This window comes from Pelodiscus sinensis, chromosome 2, assembly GCF_049634645.1.
Source record: "Pelodiscus sinensis isolate JC-2024 chromosome 2, ASM4963464v1, whole genome shotgun sequence".
Taxonomy (NCBI): domain Eukaryota; kingdom Metazoa; phylum Chordata; order Testudines; family Trionychidae; genus Pelodiscus; species Pelodiscus sinensis.
The window spans coordinates 248403658-248418409 of NC_134712.1; the positions used below are offsets into that span (position 1 = coordinate 248403658).

The 14752-nt window shown below is 49.1% G+C and overlaps 1 long non-coding RNA gene across 1 annotated transcript; it reads right to left on the reverse strand.

Annotated features, from left to right (window-relative positions):
• Window positions 1–518: 518 nt before the first annotated feature.
• On the reverse strand, window positions 519–9076 carry LOC142827401 (uncharacterized). The gene is made up of 3 exons (XR_012902134.1): window positions 8515–9076; window positions 5132–5315; window positions 519–4553 (listed from the first exon to the last, which is right to left on the reverse strand). It is a non-coding gene; the product is annotated as an uncharacterized LOC142827401 (long non-coding RNA).
• Window positions 9077–14752: the final 5676 nt, after the last annotated feature.

Here is a 14752-nt window from a genome sequence, read left to right on the forward strand (position 1 = left end):
ACGTAACTAATCTTATTTCGAAATAATGCTGCAGTGTAGACATGTCCTTATGGTCCTTTCCCCCCAGTCTTTCTATTGTTTCTCTTACAGACACACAGACCTTCACAACACAATAGCCAGTGAAACTCAGTCATCCACACGTGCCTGACTTTTGGGCAACATGTATGCCTATGTTTGGAGTGAAGGCTGCTATTATTTCAATTACCTGGTTACTTAAAGCAGCTTAGGTCTAGATGACCGAAAGCATATACGCTCCTAACTTCCATTTGAAATTAAGGATCTAGGCCTACCTGGCTTATTACAACTATCTTAAATGAAGGGAAGTAGTCAACCCCTCTCCCTCCCCCCGCCCCCATCTTAACCCTAGCTCTAAAGAGATTTCACCTGACCCATACCACCACTGCACACCTTTACAACAAGAAGGAAGGCAAGAGTTACCAGTATCCCAGTGTATGGTGCTATGAAGTGAGGAAGGAAGAATCATGAGAGAAATCAATGTTGCAATAGCTGCCCTTGAGGAAGACTTTGCTTGCTAGAATGTTGTGAATTGCACCAAACCCAGCAACTGTAGAGAGTAACAAATTCCAGCTCTGACTCCCAGGAGGATCTGATTTAAATTGGATGCTCTAATAATGGAAAAGCGACGAGGAGTCCTGTGGCACCTTATAGACTAACTGAAGTGTAGGAGCATAAGCTTTCGTGGGCAAAGACCCACTTCGTCAGATGCATGGAGTGACTGTCATGCACATCTATCCAAGGATCTGGCTGGATGCAAGAGCAGAAGCATGACAGGTACATCCATATACAGTCTATGCAAAGGTTAACAATATCTTGCTTCCAGTTCCCATGTATAAAAGTGACTCAAAGCGTCCTCTTAAAATGGCCTGAATGTCATCTTAGCCTGGGACGTGAAACGATTTTCAAAATTGCCACAAGCAAAACCAAACCAAAACAAAAAAAACCCCAAAGCTACTGAATTTCAGAAAAGTTGAAAAGATGATTGCTATCACGCTGGTAAAACAAAGGACACTGTGAGAGTGACAAAGTGGGTGAGGTCATATCTTTTATTGGACCAGTTCCTGTTGGTGGAAAAGACAAGCTTTGGAGCTACACAGAGCTCTTCGTAAAGCCATCGTCAGCTGTAGGACTCTGGACCATTTCGGTAGAATTCCTTTTTTTCAAATTAGGGCGAGGTACTATGTATCTTTATGATAAGATGAAGTGCAAACAATGTGGAAATCTCATGCACTCTCCAGTGGTCCTGTTTCCCCATATCCAAACTCCTGAGCAGTACACTAATTCAGGTTGAACCTCTATGGTCCGGGTCTCTGGTCTGGCAACATCCATGGTCTGGAAGGACCACAGATGTTGCAGGACTAGAGTGCCCCAGCAGCAGAAGTTGCTGGCGACTCAGAGCACAACCAGACAGCAGGTGCCAGCAGTGCACCAGAACCCGCAGCCAGTGGGGCAGGGGAGTCAGCAGGGGGAGGGCAGGAGAGGAGTTCTGGCGGGGTGACAGGGCTGCATGGAGCTGCAGTGGGGCTGCTGTAAGGTTGGCTGGGTCACAGGGAGCTTTAGTGGGGCTGCCGTAAGGCTGGCAGGGTTGCCAGGAACTCTGGTGGGGCTACTGCAGCTCACAGAGCCAGGAGCTCCAGCGAGGCTGCCACAGCTTGTGGGACCGGAAGGCTGGGGAGAGGAGCCCTAGTGGCTAGGGAATGGAGCCCAGCGGGGAGGCTGGTGTCCCCTCTCCCAGACCTCCCTTGGTCCAGCAAACTCTCTGGTCTGGGACCGGTCTGGTCCTGAGGGAGCTGGACCAGAGAGGTCCAACCTGTTGGTGCTTTTGCTAACATATTGAGTAATGAGTGCAAATGTGCTGTAGTCAACCTCAACAGGTCACGAGACATATTGGTTTGAAAATCATGGGTTTGTTTGTTTAAAACAATATTTTCTGGGGGAGCATCAATGGTTCTCTGTAAGCAGCAGGGCTATTGTCTTCCTTTGCTCTTTAATGAAAGCTGATTTTCACCTAATCATTTCATTCCGGAAGCTGGAACTTTTAGAGAAACACTGAATGCTGTGAAACTCATGATCAGAGTTCTTAAACTGTGTTCCACGGCACACCCGTGTGCCATGGAGAACAAGAGAACAACAGAGTGCAAAATGGCCACTTTTTTTTTTTTTTTTTTTGGCTCAACAAAAAATCTTTGGTGTTCCTTGGTCTTAAAAAGTTTAAAAAATACTGCTCATGATGAAACAGCAAGGGTTAGCAATGCTGGAAACACGGGCTGATTAATCTTTTCAACTTCTCACTGAGATGGATGGGTAGGTCAGGATACTCTCCATGTCACTGATGGGGAAAACATAGGCACAGAGAGCAGAATCCTTGGTCATTGTAATTAATTAGTTCATTGGCATTCTGCTCATTTATATCCACGGAGGAAATTGAGAGATTAGGTCGATTACTCAAAACCATAGAGTGGGGAATAGAATTCAATACCAGAACGGGGCAAATAATGGATTTTTCAGCTCATTGATTATTTTGAAAAGTTGAAGAAAAATCCTGTTCCTGTTGAAATGTTTTTTTAATGTTGATCATTTTTAAATGCTTTGAGATTTTAAAATAAAATTAAAGGAAATATATGAATAAAATCTCATTTGAAGGCAAAACATTGAAGTGTTACAGTTTGAAACGGTTGAAGTAAAATGATTTCAGATTTTTTTTTAAAATGAACAATTCAACAAAATTGACACAAATGTATGGAATGTTTCACAGTTGCCAACTCTGCATTATTTTGCCAAAAAAAGTATTAACTGAAATTTTTTGCTCAACTCTTTTTAGGAGTTCCTAGTCCTGATCTAGTGCTTTGTCCACTAGAGAAGTAACAGATGTAACAGACTCTGTCTCTTCTCAGAAGAGGGGCTGCAGTGGAATGAGACTGAAGTCTTGTGTGGGCTACATTTGGGGGGAAAAACTTAAAAACAACGAATAGTCTAGTAGCACCTTAAAGACTAACAAAACATGTATACGACTACATCTACACTGGCATGATTTTGCGCAAGAACTCTTCTGCGGAAGAGTTCTTGTGCAAAAACTCTTCCAGAAGAGAGCGTCTACACTGGCATGTGTCTTTGCGCAAGAGATGTGCTTTTGCGCAAGAGCATCCATGCCAGTGTAGATGCTCTTTTGTGCAAGAAAGCTCCAATGGCCATTTTAGCCATAGGGCTTTCTTGCGCAAGAAATTCATGTTGCCTGTCTACATTGGCCTCTTGCGCAAGAACAGTTGCGCAAGAGGGCTTATTCCTGAGCGGGAGCATCATAGTTCTTGCGCAAGAAGCACTGATTTCATGCATTAGAACATTAGTGTTCTTGCGCAAGAACTCGCGGCCAATGTAGACAGGCAGCAAGTTTTGGCACAAAAGTGGCCGTTTTTGCGCAAGATCACGCCAATGTAGACACAGCCGTAGATGGTATCATGAGCTTTCATGGACACAATCCACTTCTTCAGATGACTACATGTTTTGTTAGTCTTTAAGGTGCTGCTAGACTATTAGTTGTTTTTTAAGTTTTTCCAATTACAGACTAACTCGGCTACCCCTGTTATGTGGGGGGAAGTCAATCCAAGCTACACAATTCGAGTTACTTTAGTAGCGTAACTCAAGTCAACATGGCTTAGATCTACTTACCAGAGGGTCCATACTATGATGGGCTGGCGGGAGAAACTTTCCCATTGACTTTCCTTACTCCGCTTGTTCTGGTGGAGTACCAAAGTCAACGTCCAAGTGATTGACAGTCCATTTAGTGGGTCTTCACTAGACCTACAAAATCTACCCCCGAGAGGATCAATTGCTGCAGCGCCAATCCCAGCTGTAGTGGAGAAAAGTCCTGAGGTCAGGAGTGGCCTGGAACAGGCTAGGGACGGGGAGGGGAGTTGAGTGCCTGGTTGTCAGCAGAACTATCAGTCTTCTGCCCATGAAGACTTAGGAACAGGGTGGAAGCCTCAAACTCAGTGACAAGCTAAAAACAAAGAATAAGCACAACAAATACTGATTTGAAAAAAAAATCAAGCAGTGAGCAATTCTGTTTTCCTTTTCACCCCTTCCCCGGTTGTAATGATTATTTCTGATTTGTATTGCATTTGTGCCTAGAGACACCATTCAGGATCAGAACCCGGCTGCGCTAGGCACTGTACACACACAGAGCACAAGCTTGTTACTTCCTCAGGATAGTGACTATCTAACCAATGTGACCTGGATGCAGCTTTAGCCAGCTGCTGTTCTCCAGCGCTGGTTCCAGCTCGAGTTGAGAGAGCTGGGAGATGGTGCGGTTTGCCAGACAGGAGTTGTCAGTGGATATCAGCTGCATACTGTTGGCTCTACAGCCTGCGTTCCCTACTGGTGCCATGCAGAGGTTGAATAATTCGGGAGATGGAATGCAGCTCTGTAGGCCTGTGCAGGTTGCAGGAAATGGAAGAACAGTCCGTAGCATCCCTCTGTGTGCGGTCTGAGAAGAATTCCCTGAAATGGCTCAGGCTGTCTCCTTCACCAGCTACCTCCTGGAATTAGGGATGTTAAATTTAGATTAATTAACTAATGGAATAGTTGATGGAATTTCCATCAAGTATTCGATTAGTCGATAAGGGCGCCTCTGCCTTTCAACTGTAGCAAGAGCCTCACCGAGGCTCTTGTACATTTCAAAAGCAGAATCACAGCAGAACCGACATGAGTGGAGAATGCTTCAGTCCCCACGCAAGCAATTTCCCACTGTGCCTCTATCTCCTCTGCCGCAACAGTGCTGGGGGGAAACCGGCTTTTAAGCTAGCAACCCCCAGAACCTACTCCTGCTCCCCCCACTTGCTACCTCTCTCTCTGAGAGCAACCAGGGCAACCAGGTGGGGCCTTACATAAGCCCACAGCTCACATCTCACTCCCTTCCAGGCCTGGTAGCCAGCCCAGGCTGAAGGATTCCCCCCATAGGAGTGAAAGGGCAGGTTAGTCTCTGTGTCAGTCGGACTCAATACATTTCTACTGAAGCAGTCTTCCGTAGCAACCTGCCCACTAGGAGGTCACCGGCTCATTTCATGTAGGCCACCAAAGAGCCAGCAGATACCTGCAGCTTTCAGTCACTACCAACCTGGGCCAGTTTCAGCTTAGCAGCCTGCAGATGCTGTTTCCCATTGCCAGTCCTTGAACCCACGCTTGTTTGCTGGGAAGGATGTAGGCCAGCCTGCAAGTCGCCTCTGTAGCAGCGCATCATCAATGTAAAGCTTGCTGCAATGTGTGTCAGTCCTCTCCCTCTACTGCCCTTGGGCTGCGTTCTGAGGCGGAGCACACGAGGAGGGACACGTTACATTGTCTCACTTAAAAAGTTTGTCTGAACTAAGTATTACAATTAAAAGTCAAGCCTGAATAATTGAAAAGTGCCTGAGCCCAGAGCCATTAATACAGGAATGTGCGCTTTAAATTATTTTTAATATGCTCTGCAAGGCATCCATAAAAGACCCCTAGCCAATATGCATTTGAATTCCTTGCATTAGGGTTTGCAGAATTTAAATTCATTGCGCTATGAGGGATTGGAAACCCATCAGCATTTCAATTAGATGGAACTCTTGTGTGGTCAAAAATAAAAAGGGGCAGGGAGACTGAATGGGGCATTGGTAAGAGGACACAGAGGCTATCACCTGTAAGTCAGTGGTTTCAATCCAGGCCGGGTCAATCCAGGCTTATGTGGCAATGAATTTTTAATATCTGCCCAGCGCCTCAGGAACAAGTGTCTGTCAGGAGTCAGAGATCCTCATTTGTAAGTGCAATAGGCACCTTTATTGGCAGTGTGGCCTATATTCATATTAACTGGCTCCCTGGGCTACATATGTATTAATGGACCCTCTTGCTGGCAGACACATCAGAGAGGCCCAGGAGGGAACGGGCCATGGAGACCAAGCTGCCCTCTCAACCCTAGAGGTGATGCCTTCCTCTCAGGTATTGCCTCAAGCACAATAGCAAGGCAGAGGTAGGTGAACTCCAGGCCCTCAGAGGCCCTGTTAATGTACCCACTTTGCACATCCTGCATATTCGTTAATAGGGTCCGTCCCTGCTTATGTGCTGGTGATGGGGGTCAGCTTCTAGGATGTGGCATGGAACTATAGGCCAATGTGACTGAGTCGCCTGCTGGCAGCCAGATCAGGTGAGACACATTGGTTCCAATGTCAGAGCACACAAGGCTGAGAGTATCTCTGGGACAAGAGGGAACCGGTGTCCTGATACAATTAAGCACTGAAGCGCATGACTAGTCTCATTGAAGTTAAACACGTGCTCAAGCATTTTGCTGGATCGGGGCCCAGAGGCTCAGAAAAGAGAGGTCCTGCAGGGAGAAGCCCCAGGAAGAGCCAGGTTTGAGAGGAAGTGCAGGGAGAGGTTTATGCTTGTTATTTAAGTACACATGAAGGCCAGTCTCCTGGAGAGAGGGGAATTAGGATAATATCAGGCATGAGTATATACCAAGCGAGCAGCAGCAGGGTGAGGAGTGACACACTACAATGCAATTTAAGGAGCTGCACATTGTCACTCTCAGACATGCCATGGAAGCATCACACTTTTGTGGAGTTTTGTAATCCTGGCCCTTACACGGGGATGCTGTCCCCAAATCCTGCTTGGGGCTTTTGTCTTCCTAGACAGCCTTGGGACAGCAGCTGTCCTTAGATTGTAATCCCTCCTGGGCAGGGAGCTTCTCTTTGTTCTGTGTTTGTCCAGCACCTAGCAAGGGGGTGGGGAGGGTCCTGGTCCCTGGCTAAGGCCCTTATAATAATAATTAATAATGTCCGATCCACTGGAAACCTCGCCACTAGATGCTGGGTTGGATAAGCATTTTTATCTGGCCCCTCCACATCTGCACTTCTGATCCCAAATCTGATGGGCTCTCTGCTACTCTGCCTCCCACTCCCAACCTAGCTTTTTGGGGGCTTTCTCTCTCTGAATGGCTCCAGGAGTGGTCTTTGTATTGTTATTAATGTTTTATTATATGGCGATAGTGTCTAGTAGCCCCAGTCATGGACTAGACACCACTATGCTAGGTGCTGTACAAACTGAACAAAAAGATAGGCCCTGCCCTAAGCAGTTTATAATCTAACCATAAGACAAGAAACAACACGTGAATCATAGACAGACCAGTGGGGCAATGCAAAGAAACAATGAGACAATATTATATAAATACAAACTCAGTGCAGTGTGATCTTCCTGAGTCTGCAGACTGACAGACGTGCCTCTACTACTATTCATAGGCATCAGCAGAGGTACTGGAGCTCTGAATGCCAGATCTATGTCATGTTCTTTTCACTCTGCCACTGCTTGGTAAATCTCTGAGCAGCAGCAAAGGCATCGGTGCTGTTCATTTACCGCCACGGGAAGGAGAAACTGCGCTGTCTAAACTGATTTCACACTCAGAAATTGAACGTGGCAACCTTAAAGACTCGAAAAGTCATTTAAAACCAGGAGTTGGAGCTAAAATCCTGCACACATTGGTGGTTTATGCTCATGTAAGGAGTGATGAGCAAATCTGATGGTGGTTCTGTGTGGGAAAGCAACTGAAAGGCTGGACCCTTCTCAACAATTCAAATGAACGCCTGCCCTTTAGAAACTGGCCTGGCAGAAATAACAGGAAAATAGGGTGTCTCGTCCCTTTCCCAGCAACTCCGTTGTTCAACCAGGGGGCCGGGAATGGGTGTTCTGGTATTTCTGCTTCCGAGTTCTGCCCGAAAGGAGGGAAGTCGGAAGCACATCAAATTCTTTTCTACTCGGGTGAGTCAGTTCAACTGGTTCATTCTCATGGGTGGTCGGTGCAGCGAGGGCTGGGGGAGCCAGGCCGCCAGCTCCACTTACAGCCCCGCCCCCTCTGCTGAGGCGCCACCATGGGGAAGGCGGGGGCGAACACATGCACACATGCGCCCCAGACCCCTCTCTCCCCCCGGAGCACTGGGGAGGGAGGAGGCCGTGCGGCCCGAGCCTCCTCAGCCCCGCAGCACAGGGAGGGCGGGTGCTGGGGGAAGCAACACTCCGCCCCCCGAATGCCTACAGCAGGCGTTGTAGGGGCGGGGCCATGCCTGGCGGTTTGGGACGGCTGTGCCCTTTCCCCGCCTAGGCTACCAGACACCCATGTTTATTCTCCATCCTTCATGGTGGCCACATTCCAGGCCTGCCGATGGGGAGGGAGGGTGTCAAAGCGGGCAACTGCCCCTGGGCCCAGTGATACAAGAGGGCCCAGAGCTCCTGGCCACCACTGCTACGGCAGCGGCAGCCTTTTAAATGGCTGCCAGAGCACTGCGTGGTGCGCTCTGAGCAGCACAGAAGGGGAGGCACGGTGCCCCAGCCCCCGCACCTTCCACCTGAGGTCTCGCCCCTTCGGAGGGTCTGGCGCAGGGCCCCATCCCATCTGGCCCAGGGGCTCGATGAGGCTGTCGGCCCCACGGTTTGCAACAGCACTTTTGGGAGCCCCTCCTGGCCCTGCAAAATAAAGATACAGACCGTCCCGGCTCCTTAGCTCCCTGATTCACTTCCCCGCTGTTAACATCCAGACGGATCCACACCAATATACTCTTGATGTTCCCTGTCACGGCGGGGCCATCGCCCTGCTGCCAAACCGTCCTCCTCCACAGTTTGCTAACGTCTGCCTCAGGCTCCCACACGCCTGGCTCGGCTCAGAGCCCCCTAGATCCTCAGGCCAGCCACGGCGGCTGACCCTGACTGACCCCAGTTTAACACAGGGCAAGAGGCATGGAGAGACAGATGTAACTGCTCCATTACTGTGAGGAAAGCAACCAAGGGGCAGCGGCTGTCACCGTCTGTGCAGTCTTCTAGCCGACGCGGGCCGTGAACCTAGCGCGGGTGGCTGTCGTTTTAGGCTGGTTTGTGTCCTGAGAGTGGGCGTGTGGTTTTGTGTTTTAAATGCATCCAACGTGAAGCCGAGCAAAGGCAGGTTCTGTAAAAAGAGATGATTCTCTCTTCAGGGAAGGTAGCGCGAGGGGCAGTAAGAGCTCAAAGGAATGTCTAATCTGGTTCAACTGTGAAAGGCCTTTTTGGGTTTGCAAGTGCCCCTCCTGTGAGGCACCCTGAAGACATTGGCGTAGGCTGCGTAGTCCAGAAAAACAGGAATATTGAAGTGAAGAGGCCCCGTTCCAAGGCGGGGGGAGGGGGGAATATGGGGGAGGGTTGAGGGAAGGAATGAACAGTAATGTCTGCAAAGAAAAATATGTGAGAAAGGAAGGAGATAGCCTGCCATCTAGTGGAATTTGCAGGCTGCTTCAGGCCAGCAGTTATATAACCTGCCTAAGGGGAGGGGGGGATAAATAACACCCCAAACTGTTTTTAATGCACATCAAGTCGGAGCGTGGAAACACAAAGGAACGTGCCTACATTCTGGGGAATCTCACGTTATTTCCCTGTGTTCTTTTCTCTACCAGTTGAGTGGCACAACCCAGTGATATTAGTGGCTGCTCTGCCTTTCTCCAGCCGTGCTGGGCTATCAGGTACCTCTGCCAAAGAAATTCGATGAGACGTGGAAGCATAAATGCATTAAATAAAATCCACTGATCTAAAAGAGTTGAATCCAATGGCTTCTCTTGCCGTTTTCCTTCAAGCCTGTCTTTCTCTCTCCTGCTACCTCTGATTCATTCTATCCCTTTACAGACTAACCGGCTTTTTCCTGTTCTTTATTCCATTTCCCCCCTATTCATTTATTGAGGAATCATTCACCAGGTTACAAATCTTTGCCATGCAAACATCAGAAACAAAACAATCGCTACAACAGGAAGATTTTTGCTGAAAGAGACATTATTGGGGACTATAACTACCAGAGCTCTCTCTTTAACAGGGTGTTAAAATAATAGTGCGAGCATCTCTACAACACCTATGATATGTCATTTCTAGTGATGTAATTGAATACAGTGAAATCTTGGCTCACACACACTGAACAGACCAGGCATGTATATTAAATGGTAACAGCCATAAACATTGGACAGGTGTGGTTTTGGTGTTTGCAGGTAAGTGTACTTTGAATAAAAGGTAATTAAATATCTAAGTGTCTCTTTGCCCTCGGTCTATTTTGCTGGGCACATAATTGCTGTGCTAATTTTTCCATAACAACATCCTGACATTTTCTAAACTATTCATATATTATTGGATTTTATTCTTTTATTAAACAGCTCCCTCTCCTTTCCTTTCTTTGAAAAACAGCTTCTGCTTCCTTGCCATTTCTGCCCTGTCTCTCATTTGCCCCACATTGTGTTACCTCCCACTTCTACCTCAGTTTGTTTGCCTCCTGCCCCCCCCTTCTCTCTGCTAACTGCAGCATCATCTCTCTGTCCCCCTTGTTCTTGCACCCCCTTGAATGTCCCTCCTCCCTGGGCATTCCCCTTCCCCTGGTGGACACTGTCTTGCTGGGTTACCTTGGGCAAGTCACATCACCAAGCTGTGCCTCAGTCTCCCTGCCTGTAAAATGGGGATAATGCAAAGTGCTATGCAGTGTACTGATAAAAAAAACTACCATATACAAGCTGGATGTTGTTGAACCTGCCTCTCTTCCCCAGCCCTAGCCTTAGAGAGGGAAGGAGGAACACATTTGGGAAGGAAAAAGGGGCATAATCCATCTGGGGGACAGCATCAGATGTTCCTGGGAAAAACTGAAAATTATTGGTGAGGAGAGCAACCTGGATCCTCTCTTCATTTGTCCCCCTCCCTCTCCCCCTGTTGCACACTGCTTCTTTTTTTATATAAAAAGGGATTCCCCCTATATCAGACAGTTTATATAGGCTCTATTTTTATGCTCAGCATTGTAAGGATCCATGGAGAAGACCCTGCAGGGTTTGGGATAACTGACATTCCCACATGCCACTGGTAGGATGGGCAGAGACACAGGAAGTACCGCCCAAAAGATCCAGAGCGACTGTACCCTGTGGCCTTCTGATTGGTCAAGTGCACTATTTAACCCTGGCTGGTGGCCCAGGAAGTTGTCTGGGCAACCATCCAAACTTCTGACTCGCTGCAACTCCCAACCTTATCTTGTCTTCCAATCTCCGACCCTGGCCTGACACGGATCCTGACTCTTGCCTTCTGATTGCAGCTCGGCACTAGCTCTTGTGTCTGACTGCAGCCTGCCTCCAACTCTCTTAGCCGACTGTGCTCTGGAGATTTCACCAACTCTTTGTAATGGGTTGTGTCTCACTGTCACAGCATCTCCTGCTGGTCACGCTGGGAATTAGCAAAGTCCAGCCTCAGCATGCTTTCCTGGTGGTGTCTTGCTCCATGACACTGACCTGTCACTCAAGGGTCCTCCCCTCCCAGGGAACTCCAACCCTCTATATCCACCTTGCCTCAGTGACTCACTGCCAGCTGTCATCCAGCCCCTATCTCAGGGGCTAGCTGCAGCCTGAAACGACTACTCATCATTGGCAAGGGGGTGTGGACCTACTCCTGCCCTGGCTGCTCCTTTGCAGCCCTAGTGCCTCCCTGAGTTCCTTTTGCTAGGCTTTAGCCTGGGGTTTATTCAGGTCTGAACACCCCTGGCTCATCTGGCCTTCCCCCAGCACTGCTCTGTCCAAGGTACCCTACTAACAGGCAGCTAGGACCAGAACCCTCTCCTTCCAGAGCTGGAGTAAGAATGGATGATGCTTGGCCAGCCATCCTTTTATACAGGCCTGCTGGGCTCTGATTGGCTGCCCCCAAGCCTTCTCCCAATTGGTTCCAAGCCTCAGCCCTCTCCCAGGGCTATTTTAACCCTTTTCATTCCAGTGAGGGGTAAACTGCCCTGTTGCACCTCTGCACACAGACATCTGTTTTACATCTGTTCTTGACATGTGGCCCCCAGTCCAGCTGTGACTGCTAGGCCTATGCCCCAGTCCCATACAGCTTGCTGAGACTCACTTTTGACCCCCTTTATGGGAGGCCCTTAACAGGGATATGGAAGGGGTGGATTCATCACCCCCCATTGGACCCCAGGGGGTACTGAATCTGTAAGAGTGGGTGTCACCACTCCAAACCGAGAACCATCTGCTATGGTCCCAAGCAGCATAGCCCCTAAGAGAAAATCAGCCATTCCAAGAGCAGCTAGCAGTATCCCATGAAGGAAAGTCCAGGTCTTTTTAGAATGGAAGAACAGAGTCCCACAGTCCCACTGCCTGAGTGTTTTAATGGGACTCACCAAAACCTCAATGCGTTCCTTTTCCTGCGCTGCTCTGGAGCATACCCCGCTGACCAGGGTCGGGGGGGACTAGTGTCTCTGAAAACCTCGCCGTTTCCTTAATGCCAAAATACACCAAAACCAGACGGCTCTGACTTGACTTACTCTGCAGAGTGGTCCAGGAGCCCAGGAAGTGGCTGTACAACCTGAGGAAGCAAGGCCCAGAACCAAAATGCAATGTTGCTCACAGGATGGGATCACCTGCCTTGGTGGGCCCATGTACATTTCCCCGGGATACCCCCAGCTAGAAGAGCTCCGTCGCTGTCACTGCGCTCCATTGGCAGGCCATTTTGGCCACCTTAAAACTTTGCATACAGCTGCCTGTTTCATCTGCTGGCCCCATCTGTGAGCCAAGTTCTTCAGTGCTCATCAGAGAAGAACCTGAAAATGAATTATATGCCCTACCTATAATATCCAAATACCTCACCATGGGCCCATATGCTGCCAGGTATAACTATGCCACCACCCTATGTAGTTGATGTAGGCTTCAACTCAGTCATCCCAATTCTTGTCTCTCAGGGCATCCCATCTTTTTCACTTCTCTTGGCCTTATGGCTCTCCTTCACTATAGGTTCCCTGAGCAACAGGAAAAATATGTCCCATATTCCACCTGCCTTATCTTTTCATGCATTGACTGGAGAAACTGGGCGCCCAGTTCATCAGAAGGGGTTGACTATGAGAACATACCCTGGGTGAAATTGGATTGTTTCAGTAAAGGCTGTGGGGCCAGGTATGGGGGGAGTCAGAGTCTGAGGAGCTGTGGGGCCAACAGCTGTCATGCTGTAAGGCCTTCAGATGACGAGCCAGAGGCTGGAGGGCCAGAACCTGGGGGTCCAGGGCTCTGCCACTCCACAGCTTGGTCTGTGATTCCCCACCATTCATGCCCTCCCTGTGTTCCCTCATGGGCCTGAGCCTGAGCACCCCCGCAGCACCATCATTGTTCCCATCAGAACTGCCTGTCTGAGACCTGGCAGACACACTGGGGGAATGTGCTGAACCCCATCTGAACAGACCAGGCTGATGTTCCCTCTATTTTTTCCATCCATGTGCAAAATAAATTTTGTTACGTGCACCGAGGCATGTGTGGATGTGCACCACTAATAGAAACACATGCTGCCAACTGCTGCCAGCTGTGGGCTCTCTGCTAATCAGTGGGGCAGCATTTGACTCTCTCCTGGATGGCAGCCCAAGAGCTCAGCTTCCAGGGAACACTGGACTAGACCTGCAGGGCCTGCCCCCTGCTCTCCCTTTGGGCCCCAAACATTTGCGAACCCACCCTACTGCAGGGATTGGGGTTTCTCCTATTGTACTTGACCATTGTTTTCCAGGGTTCCAAGCCAACCTGCATTACCTTCATGAGTGGCTCTATCCTGGCCACTTTGCTCGTGGCTCCCCTCTTTCCTCACACTCTTGTCTCTCCTTCCTGATCCTTTGCCTGCTTCTTGGTCTGAGAGCCGACACACCGCCCCCTGCATCAAGCAGCTGGAAGGGGTTAGTTTGCCAGCCCTGCTGCCTCACCAGGTCTTGAGATGTCACGAGGTAGGCTGCCATTCAAGCTCACAGGGTGTGTCTAGACTACAGGGTTTTGTCAACAAAACTATACCTGCATCTACACTGCCACCGAGTTCTGTCGACATAACATCGACAGAACTCAGCAGTTTTGTCGACGGCTGTAAACCTCATTCTATGAGGAATAACACCTTTTTTCGACAGAGTTCTGTTGACAGAAGGCGTTATTGCATCTACACTGTCCTTTGTGTCTACACTGTCATGTCAACAAAGTGGCTTGCTTTGTCGACAGAATTGGATGTAGTCTAGATGCTGTTTGTCGACAGAAGCCTGTAGTCCAGACGTACCCACACAGCCGGCCCTACTTGCATGGGCCTGCCCCCAGGCCTGAAGCCAGTCAACTGCATGCCAGCAGAAATGACCAGGAGTTGGACGCTGCCAGACCGCTGCCTATGATACATGCTCAGCTGGGCTGCCTTGCATGCTCTGGTCATAGAATCACAGAATCATAGAGCTGGAAGAGAGCTCAAGAGGTCATCAAGACCAGCCCCTGCCCAAGGCAGGCCCAATCCCAACTAAATCAACCCAGCCAGGGCTTTGTCAAGCCGAGACTTAAAAACCTCTAGGGATGGAGATTCCACTACTTCCCTAGGTAACCCATTCCAGTGCTTCACCACCCTCCTAGTGAAATAGTTTTTCCTAATACCCAACCTAGACCTCCCCCACTATAACTTGAGACCATTGCTCCTCTGCCATCTGCCACTACTGAGACAGAGCCTTCCTCCATCCTCTTTGGAACCTCCCTTCAGGAAGTTGAAGGCTGCTATCAAATCCCCCCTCACTCTTCTATTCTGCAGACTAAACAAACCCAAATCCCTCAGTCTCTCCTCATAAGTCATGTGCTCCAGCCCCCTAATCATTTTGGTTGCCCTCCGCTAGACCCTTTCCAATGCATCCACATCCTTTCTATAGTGGGGGGCCCAGAACTGGACACAATACTCCAGATGTGGCCTCACCAGT